At 38.9% G+C, this 12,818-nt stretch overlaps 1 long non-coding RNA gene across 1 annotated transcript in view; it reads right to left on the bottom strand.

Annotated features, from left to right (window-relative positions):
* The window catches only part of LOC105491200 (uncharacterized), a 343,782-nt gene that overhangs the window by 303,352 nt on the left and 27,612 nt on the right, over positions 1 to 12,818 (bottom strand). The gene's annotated exons all lie outside the window — the stretch shown is intronic.

Raw genomic sequence — 12,818 nt, 5'->3', positions numbered from 1 at the left:
CAGGGACTTTTTGAAGATAATGACTGTGATGGTTAAATTTATGTGTCAACATGACTGAGCTAATCCATGCCCAGATAGTTAGTAAAATATTATTCCCGGGTGTGTCTAGGAGAGATTAGCATTTGAATCAGTAGACGCAACAAAGAAGATCAATCCTCATCAATGTGGGAAGATACTATCCAATCCATTGAGGTCATGAATGAACAAAATGGTGGCGGAAGGGTGAATTCTCTTTCTCTTTTTTTGAACTGGAACATCCATCTTCTCCTGGCATCTGACAATGGAGCTCCTGGTTCTTGGGCCTTCAAACTCCAGGACTTATGTCAGCACCAACCACCCACTTCCCCACCCTCCAGGTTCTCAGGCCTTTAGACTCGAACTGAATTACCCCACCAGCTACAAATGGCATATCAAGGGTCTTCTCCTGCCTCATCAAGTGAGCCACTTCCCATAATAAATCACTTCTCATATCTCTCTTTACATATTCTATTGGTTTTATTTCTCTGGAGAACTCTAACTAATACAATGACCATGGACATTTAAACTTTTAAATGAGCTTATTATTATTCTCTCATAAAATTTTCAATGAAGATATTAAGACTTCATCAAGACAATGGATACAGATGTCTGCTGCAGTCAAACCATAAATGAAAAGCAAAAATGAAACTTAGAGCAAAACCTTTGAGAACAATGACCTCTGTGTCCCGAGCACTGAATAATAACTAATATATACCATATCCAATTTTTCATATGCCCAATTTCTCATTTTATAATAATATGAATACCTACAAGGTAAGTACTATTACTATTATGCCTATTTCACAGAAAAAACTGAACATCATAAAACTTAATAAACTTGAGCTCACACTTTGCTTTTGTTTTTTCCTGAACTACCAGTACCAGGCTAACACAACTCAGCAGGGGCCTGCCCTCTCTGGATAGAACAGCAGCAAATGCTAAGATATATTAAAGCCTATGTTTTCATTAGCTTGAGGATTCTTCTGATGTTCTGGCTTGGCATGTGGTTACTGAATCTGGTTACTGACTGTTTGGTAGTAGGCCATTTTGGTTGCCAATTCAAATTTATTCACACTGAAGTTTTTATTTTAAAACAACAAAATCACAAATAAGGCACTAAAAATACACAACCAAAATTTGCTAATTTAATGTCACAACCAAATTCAGGTATTCCTTGAGGAAAAACTGTCTATTGAGAACAGGATGTGTAAAGACTCTATCAAATGCTACATTTTCTAATACTGCTTTAAATTTCTTTGTGTTCAAGTAAATAAAGATCATTCTAACAAAAAATGATTTTTTTTTTTTTTTTTTTTTTTTTTTTGAGACGGAGTCTCCCTGTGTCTCCCAGGCTGGAGTGCAGTGGCGTGATCTCGGCTCACTGCAAGCTCCGCCTCCCGGGTTCACGCCATTCTCCGGCCTCAGCCTCCCAAGTAGCTGAGACTACAGGCGCCCACCACCACGCCCGGCTAGTTTTTTGTATTTTTAGTAGAGACGGGGTTTCACCATGTTAGCCAGGATAGTCTCGATCTCCTGACCTCGTGATCCACCTGCCTCAGCCTCCCAAAGTTTTTTTTTCTTTTTAAGAAACTTAATTGTTTTTATTCCTCATAATGATTCTTATGGACATATCTTACTAATTGTTCAATAGTGTTTCCTATCAGAGCTACTTGGGATATATTCCTTGAATGATTATGATTTGAAGCACTACAGAAAATTCATAAGAGTTTCTCTTCTGCAAAACATGTTTTCTAAAAACATAATGAAACACTGCTAAAAATCCTATAACCATGTATACAAAAAAGATAGGAGGGAAAATAAGAATAGTGGATGTGAAAAAGTGGGATAAATCCCCATCTTTCACCATATACAAAAGACAACTCCAAATGGATTAAGGACTTAAAGGTAAGACCTGATACTATGAAACTACCAAAGAAAAAAAAACATTGATCTGGGCAAAGATTTTTGGGGGGTTAGACTTCAAAAGTATCGGTAACAAAAGCAAAAAGAGACAAATGTGATTGTATCAAGCCAAAAAGCTTCTGCACAGCAAAGAGAACAATTAACGAAGTGAAAAGACCACCAACAGCACGGGAGAAAATATTTGCAAACTATCCATCTGTCTTAGTTTGTGTTGCTTTAAAGGAATACCTGAGACTAGGTAACTTACAAAGAAAAGAGGTTTATTTAGCTCACTGTTCTGCAGGCTGTACAAGAAGCCCGGCACCAGCTTCTGCTTCTGGTGAGGGCTTCAGGCTGCTTCCACTCATGGTGGAAGGTGAAGGGGAACAGGTGTGTACAGAGACCACATAGTGTGGGGGCAGGGAAGAGAGAGAGGTGAAAGGTACCACTAGACTCTTTAAACAATCAGCTCTTGGGAACTAATAGAGGGAGAACTCACTCATTACCACAAGGATGGCACCAAGTCATTCATGAGGGATCTGTCCCCATGACCCAAACACCTCCCATTAGGCCCCACCTCCATCATTGGGGATCAAATATCAATAGAAGGTTTGGATCATCAAATATCCTAACTATAGCAGTGTCCAACAAGGAGTTAACAACCAGAATATATAAAGAACTCAAACAACTCAAGAACAAAAAAACAAACAACAAATAATCTGATTTTAAAACGGACAGAGCCAGGCACAGAGGCACATGCCTATAGTCCCAGCTACTCAGGTGGCTGAGGCAAGAGGATTGAGCCCAGGAGTTTGAGGCTGGCCTGGGCAACACCCCAGCTGACCCCATTCCTAGAAAGACCCCATTCCTAATTTTGTTTATTGGGTAAAAGACCTGAAGAGCCAGTTCTCAAAAGAAAACATACAAATGACCAAGAGTTATATATTTAAAAAAAAAAAAAAAAAAAACTCAACATCACTAATCTTCAGGGAAATGCAAATCAAAACCACAATGAGATATCATCTCGCTCCAGGTAGATTGATTATTATCAAGAAGATACAAAATAACAAATCCCGGCGGGCACAGTGGCTCATGCCTGTAATCCCAGCACTCTGGGAGGCCAAGGAGGGCCAATCACTTGAGGTCAGGAGTTCCAGACCAGCCTGCCCAATATGGCGAAACCCTATCTCTACTAAAAATACAAAAATTAGCTGGGTGTGATGGCGCACACCTGTAATCCCAGATATTCAGGAGGCTGAGGCATGAGAATCACTTGAATCTGGGAGGCAGAGGTTGTAGTGAGCCAAGACCATGCCATTGCACTCCAGCCTGGGCAACAGAATGAGACTCAAAAATAAAATAATAAAATCTCGAAAATAAAATAAAATAAAATAAAACAAAACAAAATAAAATAAAATAAGTAAAATAAAATAAAACAAATCCTGGAAAGAATGCAGAGAAGGGGGAATTCTTGTATACTGTTGGTAGGAATGCAAAGTCATACAGCCATACGAAAAATATTATGGAGATCCTCAAAAAACTAAAAATAGAACTGCCATGTGATCCAAAAATACCACTGCTGGGTATACATCCAAAAGAAAGGAAATCAGTATATTGAAGATATACTGCACTCCCATGTTTATTAGAGCACTACTCACAATTGTCAAGATATGGACTCAACCTAAGTGTGCATCAATGGATAAAGAATATGTAGTATGTATACCCAATGGAATATTATTCAGCAGTTAAAAAGAGTGAAACCTTGTCATTTGCAGAAACATGGATGGAACTGGAGGTCATTATGTTAAGTGAAATAAGCCAGGCACACAAAAACAAACATCACATGTTCTCATGCCTATGTGGGAGCTAAAAACAAAAATAGATCTCATGGTGGTAGAGAGTAGAATAGTGCTTACCAGAGGCTGGGGAGAGAACGAGGAAAAGGGGAAAAGAGAAGTTGGTTAATGGGTACAAAAATACAGTTACATAGAATAAGTTTTAGTATTTGATAGTTCAGTAGGGAAATTATAGTTAACAATAATTTATTGTAGATTTAAAAATAGCTAGAGGAGAAAGAATTGTAATGTTCCCAACATAGGGAAAAGATAAATGTTTGAGGTGATGGGTAACCCAATTGCCATGATTTGATCATTACACATTGTATACAGGTATCAAAACATCATGTGTACGCCCCTCAACTGTGAACTATGATATATCAATTTTTTTAAGTTATGAAACATTTTTAAAGGGAGGTATAGAATAAAAGGGAGAATGAGGAAGAGAAGACTGAAGTAATCAGATGAGAGAAAAGAAAGGGGAAAAGGAAAGAAAAGAAAGGAAAGACGGAAAAAAAGAAGGTTCTCGCTTTGGCTTTTGGTGTAATCCTGTCCTTTGCCATGCTCATGTCACACATTCACACCACACACTCACACACACATCATATACACACCACACACACTACACCGCACACTCACACACCACACACACCACACCACACACACATCATACACACACCACACCACATCACACACACACACCACACCACACCACACACACACACCACACATGCCACACCACACACTCACACACCACACACACACCACACACATACCATACACACACACCACACAACACGCACATCATACACGCATGCCACATACCACACACACAACACACACACCACGCACACCACACACACATCATATACACACTGCACACACCACACCACACACACCACACATACCACACACACCACACAAACACACATCATACACACACACCACACACTCACACACCACACCACACACAATCACATACCCACACACAAACACTACAAACCATAGCACACACCACAAATCACACACACACTACACCATACACACAGCACACACACCACACCACACACCCCACTCACCACATCACACATACGACACACACACACATCACACACACAAACCACACTCATACATCTCACACACCACACACTACTTCTTTACAGTTGTCTCAGCCCCACACATCTGGCACAAGTTGTAGAAGTTGGCAACATTTTGATGATCCAAGACACTCCTTTCAAGAACACAAATGAAGGCCATAAACACATCAATTATTTTCAATTGTTTTAAAATTAAAATTTAAAAGATTCTCAGAATGAAACCATTTACCATCAAAAGTTTTATGAAAGAGGAATACTTAAGTTGCTTTCTATATTTGGTAATCTGTTGTACTTCTTTCTGAGTTTTTCTTAACAAAGAAAATATACTTATTGTGTGGATGGATGGACAAATGGATGGTACACAGTTAGAATAGAAATTATAAATCGTTAAACAGCATAACCCCAGCTAGAATTTGCTTTCCATCCCCCCTCCTGTATACCACCACCCTCTGGCCCCTTGGGAATGTGGCTTAGACATAAGAATTTTATCGTTGGGGAACATGTTGGTGGTTGACAAAGAAAACAGCATAAAATATTTTAAATTGGGACTGTCACATACGCACATCTGTACACATCTGAATGTGTGCATACACACACCAGTCCCAGGTACATGGAAACCATACCCATAACCCTCTCATCTACCAATATATAAAAGGAAATTCCGAGATTTGGATTATAGCTTCCACCCTCTCAGTGGAGCCTTATTATATTACTGGATGAGCTGTCAAACAGTCTGATAACGCTGTTTAAAATTCACAATTGGGCATATGTTTCCATTTAATCTGAGAAACAGCAAGGCCCACTCTAGCGGGTGATACGCTGTTTATCTGCTGCTTCCGCCGCGATTGTCAATGTTTCTGAAATGCCAGTGCTATCGGCAAAGCACTCTGATTAGGACGTCAGTCTGCCTTTGAGCAAAGGCTGCCAACAGCCAGCCTGTGCAGCGAAACAGAAGGGCCCTCAGCTCTGGCGCAGGGTTGGGAAGCTGGTTAGAAAGTACCCCCCCAAAAGGGAAGAAATTGCTGCAGAGATCTGTGCTTCCAAAAGGTAGCTTGACCCATCTGGAAATGTGAGCCAGTATCGAGAGATGCCTTTTGTCAGGAGACATATTCAGGCGACCTCACTCTAAATCCCCGTTTTTCATTGTAAATACATATTGTTCTATATTCTTAACAATAAAAGGACAGTAACAGAGAAAATTGTTATTCCTTTTCTTTTTTAAATATGATTAAATAGCATATAGATATATTCATGTTGTAAAAGATTCAAACATCCAAAATCACACAATATAAAACATGAGTAGGCCCTTTCCCTGTTCCTTGGTGGGTACCCTCCATTGCTGCATGGATTTACACATGGATCTTTACATATATGAACACACTTTTTTTAAAAAAACACAAAAGGAATCTGGCTCTCCCATCAGTTTTGTGACTTGCTTTCTCCACTTTACAGCGACACATCTCAGAGGTCATCCCACATCTGAACACACAGCTCTACCTCATTCTTTATAATGACTACATAGCATTGCACAGAAAAGGTATATGATAATGTATTCACTACATGCTCAATTATTGATGTGCATGCTGCCTCCAGTTTTTTGCTTTTATAACTAATGCTAACATGAACTTCCTTGTACGTAGATTTTTATAAAACATGTGCTTGAGGGTTTTTGGTTTAAAAGTCTCCTAGAAATGGATTGTTAAGTCAAAAAGTATGTGAACCTTAAAATCTGATTTATATTAACCAAGTGCCTTCCCAACAGGCTTGAACAAGTCATGCTTCCACCAACAACATATGAGAATGTGTATTTTACTGCACTGTTGTAAATATCTGGTATTATCAAGCTTTTTGATTTTTGACATTCTAAGGAATGATTATCTTATTTTTTATGTTACTAATTACAACTTCAGATGAGCTTATCTCCTTTAATATTTTGGACATTGTTTTTCCTTCCTTTGCAAATTACCCAATATTTCTTTTTCTGCACATTTTTATTTAGGTGTTTGCCATTTATAGCAACTAATTCATAGAAGTTTCATATTGGGTATTAATACGTTTTCTGTTACATATGTTGAAAATATTTATCCCAGTCTCTCCACTTAGAATGACCTTAATTTCAGCACAAACTTTGTTAATTGGTCTTCGATGTGCTTAATTTTTTTTTTTTTTACTTTAGGTCATCAAAATAACTTTGTCTTTTGGTTATGTAACATGTTAACATTAGGAGAACCTGGGAGAAGGGTACACAAGAACTCTCTGCACTATCTTTGCAACTTTAATGTAAATCAAAACTTATTCCAAAACAAAAATGATATACACATGTAAATATATGTGTGTGTTTATGTCTGCATTTGCTAAGCTGTCATTCCACAATTGCATTTTATGCCACTACTAGCTTTTCATCACTTTGTATGGAATACATATTTGTATGACAGTAACAGTGATTAAATAACTAAGTGGACCTTGTAGTAAATGAGTTATTTCTTTGCTGCCATTATGTCTAATTCTCCATAGGTTATTCCATCTGAAGGCTTTTTAGAATCATAAGTAGCTAAGATCATTTTTCACCTCATCATCCCATTTTCCACAATGAGAAAATACTTCTAAATGTGAAGATTACTCTTTCCAAAGATCCCTAGCAAGCGCTCCTATAGGCATTAGTGAAATTTATTAACTGCATGTTTTTGAAGCCGCAGCAGCAGTAGAAAGAAAATACTAAAGGACACCCATACAGTCCTACTGGTGACTCCCCAGTATTAGGCTCCTTCCAGACTATACATGAGCCTGTCAAGATGATCTTACTGAACTGACCAACCTGCTACTCTTTATTCCCAAGATATTAATGGGCTTTGGATTCACACCCAAGGTTTTTGGGAAGAGAGAAAATCTTGATCTAGTGTAAAATTTCCCGGGGAATGTCAGTGGATCTAACCAGACTCAGTCCTATTGCATAGCTCTAATAACTTTTCCATGTGCGTTCTAGTTTACGAAGGCTTCCACACTCATTGCCCCCATTTAATTCACTACAATCTGAATCGCAATCGTCTGCATTCTTCAGATGGGGGAAATGAGGTCCAGTGACAATCAGTGTGATTTACCCAAGGTCACCAATACAGTGAACTTCAGAGCCAGAACCCACGCCCAATTCTTCTAAATTCAGATGCCAGCAGGAGAGAAGTTCAAGGAACAGCTTAGCAGAACAGACTCCAATCTCTGCTTGACCACTGACAATTTTGCAACTTTGTAAAGTCACCATTCAAAATGTGTTGGACCAGATAATCACCGAGACTCCACACTACGTTAATACTCCAAATATAATTCCTAATCTATGTCTGTCAACCCTGGTCCTTGTCCTGGCTCTTTGACAGTGTTTCCAAAGTTTGGCAGTTTTTATAGGTTTCTGCCTGATTTTCTCCTAGTGTCCAACAGGACCAAAAAGTTCCATTCAGTGGCCTAAACTCGGGAGGCGGAGCTTGCAGTGAGCTAAGATCCGGCCACTGCACCCCAGCCTGGGCGACAGAGCGAGACTCTGTCTCAAAAAAAAAAAAAAAAAAAGTTCCATTCAGGTCAAAAAGTTCCAGTCTCACCTAAGAGTTCCTGAATCTTCATAGGAGGAAGTAGAGAAGCAGAGCATTTTCTCTGCTTGGGAATCCCAGAGCTCTGTGGTTAAAAGGTAAAACCACATTCATCATCCCTCACTGTATAAGTTGTATTTGAAATAGATTAGAAGTTGTTTCAATAATAATCTTTATATTACTGATTTCATAAACTCCAAGTTTCCAAGAAAATATTTGCAGGGTGGGAAGTTCTTGACCTCTTTTCAAAAATAAGCTCAAGAAAGTCAAACTCTTAGGTCAGATGATACAGGAAGGGAACCTAAGTACATCCACTTGTGTTGAAAAATAAAAGCTCAAGTCAAGAGAGATGTCTATCCTTGGCCTATTTGAACATGACAAATTTATTTTTTATAGAGTTAAAAATGTATTTTTCTTGAATTGTTTCCACTATCTCTAACCAATAATTTATGGAATTTCTTCCATAAAGATTTCTTCCATGGAGATACTATGTCACCTTAGATACAAACTCATGAAAAATTTAGGTAGTAGACAAAAAACAGTTGCAATGTTCTCTCTCTCTCTCTCTCTCTCTCCCCCCTCTCTCTCCCTCTCTCTGTCTCTCAGAGCTGAAGAGAACTTTTAGTAGCAAGTTTTGAATGCAATATAAAAAAGAAACAAATTGCTTTGTAGTACTTATTTTCTATATCTGTTTGTTTTGTTGCTTTTTTTCCGTTGAACTGAAGAGGCAAGCAGAAATCCAAATGTGCTCAGGATTCTGAGTTGATTTTGGATACCACTCCCGGCACTACAATTAGCAATGGATAATTCTTTAATTGTATCCATAAGAAGAAATGTAATCCAGAACTTGAGGGGAAAATATTTTGAATAATCACTTGCTATGGTACGGTACAATATGGCATGGCATGGTATGGTATGGTATGGTATGGTATGGTATGGTATGGTATGGTATGGTATAATCACTCCAAGCAAAACTGAATTCAGAGAGGTTCGTCTCTTCCTAAAAGAGGTGAGAGTGTCCCGTGTCCGTAGGGATGAAACATTGATATTATTGTGGCTTAATAATGCTAGGTCTGGAAAGTCAATAGGCTTATAAATGGATATAAAGCTTGCATTTGTAAGACACAGATTCCAGGCCTGGGTACAACTTTACTTTCTGTATTGTCTTAGGAAAGTAATTCAGGCTGGGCGTGGTAGCTCACATCTGTAATTCTAGCACTTTGGGAGGCCGAGGTGGGCAGGTCACTTGAGGCCAGGAGTTCGAGGCCAGCCTGGCCAACAAAATGACACCCCATCTCCATTAAAAATACAACAACAACAAAAACTAGCTGGGCGTGGTGGTGCATGCCTGTAATCCCAGATACTCAGAAGGCTGACGGAGGAGAATCACTTGAACCCGGGAGGCAGAGGGTGCAGGGAGCCAAGATCAAGATCATGCCACTGCACTCCAGCCTGGGCAACAAAGTGAGATTCTGTCTCCAAAAAAAAAAAGGAAATAAAGAAAGAAAGGAATTTTAAGAAAGGAATTCAACCTCTCTGAGCCTCATTTGCTTCATCCATCAAAGAAAGCAAATGAACACATCCTAATGAATTAATAGGCATTGAACATCAATAGCTGATAACATCACACACAAAGAAATATCTACATCATGAATTATCAAAAAATGAACCTGATTCTGATAAAGTCTCAAGATCTAACTACCAATTTACAGGAAACACAGGGGACAGAGAACCATATTAAACCATACCACAGGGACACAGTCAGTAAAATTCAGACTGTGTTAAAATTTAAGATAGAAAATGCTGGTATCTCCAACAACAATACAGAAAAAAGAGGGTAGGGGACAAAAAGAGAGAAAAAGAGGAAGAAACTGTCGATCGAAAGAGACTTAAGGGACATATCAACCCTTAGGTTGTATAAATCTAATTTGGATCTTATCTCAGACAAACAATGGTGGAAAAAACAATTGCGGAGCCTCTATTTTCCACTTAGGGATATAAATACTTGGACAGAGCCTTGCCCTCTCCCTTAGAACAGCAACAAAACAACAAGGCAAGACAATTGCAAATTCATTACTTTTTTCAAACCCATTGGCGAACTGAGGTCTCAAGGCAATCAGTTGGTCCATAATAAAAGGACAGACAGATACCTTCAAGGAGAGAGGAGATGTAACTACTAGCTTACCTGGGGTAGATGGAACTGGATGGACACTGGGGAAAAGCAGTCAGCTAGAATAGTCAACATAATACTAACAAATCAAATCTGGTGCTATATAAAAAGAATCATATATCACTGTATTAGTCCCTTCTCACGCTGCTAATGAAGACATACTCAAGCCTGGGTAATTTATAAAGGAAAGAAGTTTAATTGACTCACAGCTCTGCATGGATGAGGAGGCCTCAAGAAACTTACAATCATAGCAGAAGTGGAAGCAATCATGTCCTTCTTCACATGGTGGCAGCAAGGAGAAGTGCATAGTGAAAGAAGGGGGAAAGCCCCTCAAAAAACCATCAGATCTCATGAGAATTCATTCACTGTCACAAGAACAGCGGTTTGGGGGTAACAACCCCCATGATTTAATTACCTCCCACCGGGTCCCTCCAAATGACGCATGGGGATTATGGGAAATACAATTCAAGATGAGATTTGGTTAGAGACACAGCCAAACCATACAAACCATATCAATCACAATCAAGTGGGATTTATCCCAGGGATGCTGATTCAGCATTTGAAAGTTAATCAATATAATTCACAACGTGAACATAAAAAAAAGAAGAAATATCATATGTAATGGTGAAAGACTAAATGCTATCCTATTAAGCTCAAGCCAAGGATGTCCTCTCTTATCAGTCCAGCTCAACATCATACTGGATGTACCATACTGGATGCATCCCAGTCAATGTAATAAACTGAAAAAAAGGAAATAAGAGCCTCACAGATTATTATTATATTATATGTATTAATAGAGAACTCCCCTATTTCCACCTGTGTGAAGGATACACATGAATTCTTTGTACTATTTTTACAACTTTTCTAAAAGTCTAAATTTATTCCAAAATAAAACGTTTTGTTTTAAATTAACAAAATAGAGGTAATGATAACATCTTGAGTCCCTGGTCTCCCCTATTACCACCTAGCTTCTGTCTATCCCAGAAGCTAACCTACTCCATGAGTCTATCATTTGTTAGACCATCTTGGCCACTGTTTAGTTTCCTGTTGCTGCTGTACTATGTTACTACAAACTTAGTGGCTTAAAACTACGTAAGTGTATTGTCTTGTGATTCTGAAGGTAAGAAGTCCAAAATGGGTCTTACTGGGCTAAAATCCAGGTGTCAGTAGAGCCGAGCCTCCCTTTCTGGGGGCACTAGGGGAGAACATGCTTCCTTGCCTTTTCCATCTTCTAGGGGCTGCCTGCATTCTTTGGCTCATGGCCCTTTCCTCCATCTTCCAAGCCAGCAGTGTAGCATCTTCAAATCTTTCTCTGACTCTGACTTTCTCTTCTGCCTCCCTATTCTACTTTAAAAAGCACTTATGATTAACTTAGCCCCACAAGGAAAATCCCCATCTAATTAGGGTCAGCTGACAGGCAACCTTAATTCCATCTGCAACCTAATTCTTCTCTGTCATATAGCCTAACACACTCACAGCTTCCCAGGATTAGGATGTGGACAACTTTGGGAACCATTATTCTGCCTATCACAGCTACCCTTTGCCAGGAATGCCTGGAATGTGTGCATCTATCCAAGCTCTCTGTCAAATCAGGTCCCTAAGTCATAAATTCCAGAAACTTGTCCCTAGCTGGTTGGAAATGTTATTTCATTTCCTCAGATTACCTCAGATGTGATTTCCTCAACTCACCCATTCCCAATAAGCTTATTGACTTTATTTATTCCTGTTTTTGTTTGTTTGCTTGTTTACTGTATAACCTTTCTATCTTTGACTGCTATTACCACTGTCTGTCTAAGCCTAAAAATTCGAAGGCTGATACAGACAAGTAAAATAAGTGTTGCTGATAAGAAAACTCCTCTTAATGTTTATCTTAAAATATCTTTGTTGAAATGTAATCATATTTCTTCTTGTCTTCCTTTTGGCAGTAACAGAAAATAACTAGTCAATATTCACCGTATAGACACCTTTTAAATTTACTCTATCTTTCTAATGCCAAAAATGCCCATCAATATTTTAGCCAACCAGCCAATCCAAGATAAACACAAATCTAGGATAAAACAGTAACTTCAAGATGGCTTTTTTTTGTTTGTTTTTGTTTTGAGACAGAGTCTGACATGATCTCAGCTCACTGCAACCTCCGCCTCCCAGGTTCAAGTGATTCCCCTGCCTCAGCCTCCAGGTAGCTGGGATTACAGATGCCCACCACCATGCCCGGCTAATT

This window comes from Macaca nemestrina, chromosome 18 (genome assembly GCF_043159975.1).
Source record: "Macaca nemestrina isolate mMacNem1 chromosome 18, mMacNem.hap1, whole genome shotgun sequence".
NCBI classification, from domain to species: domain Eukaryota; kingdom Metazoa; phylum Chordata; class Mammalia; order Primates; family Cercopithecidae; genus Macaca; species Macaca nemestrina.
Note: the sequence above shows the minus strand (reverse complement) of the source record. Positions and strands in the feature narration are given on the sequence as shown.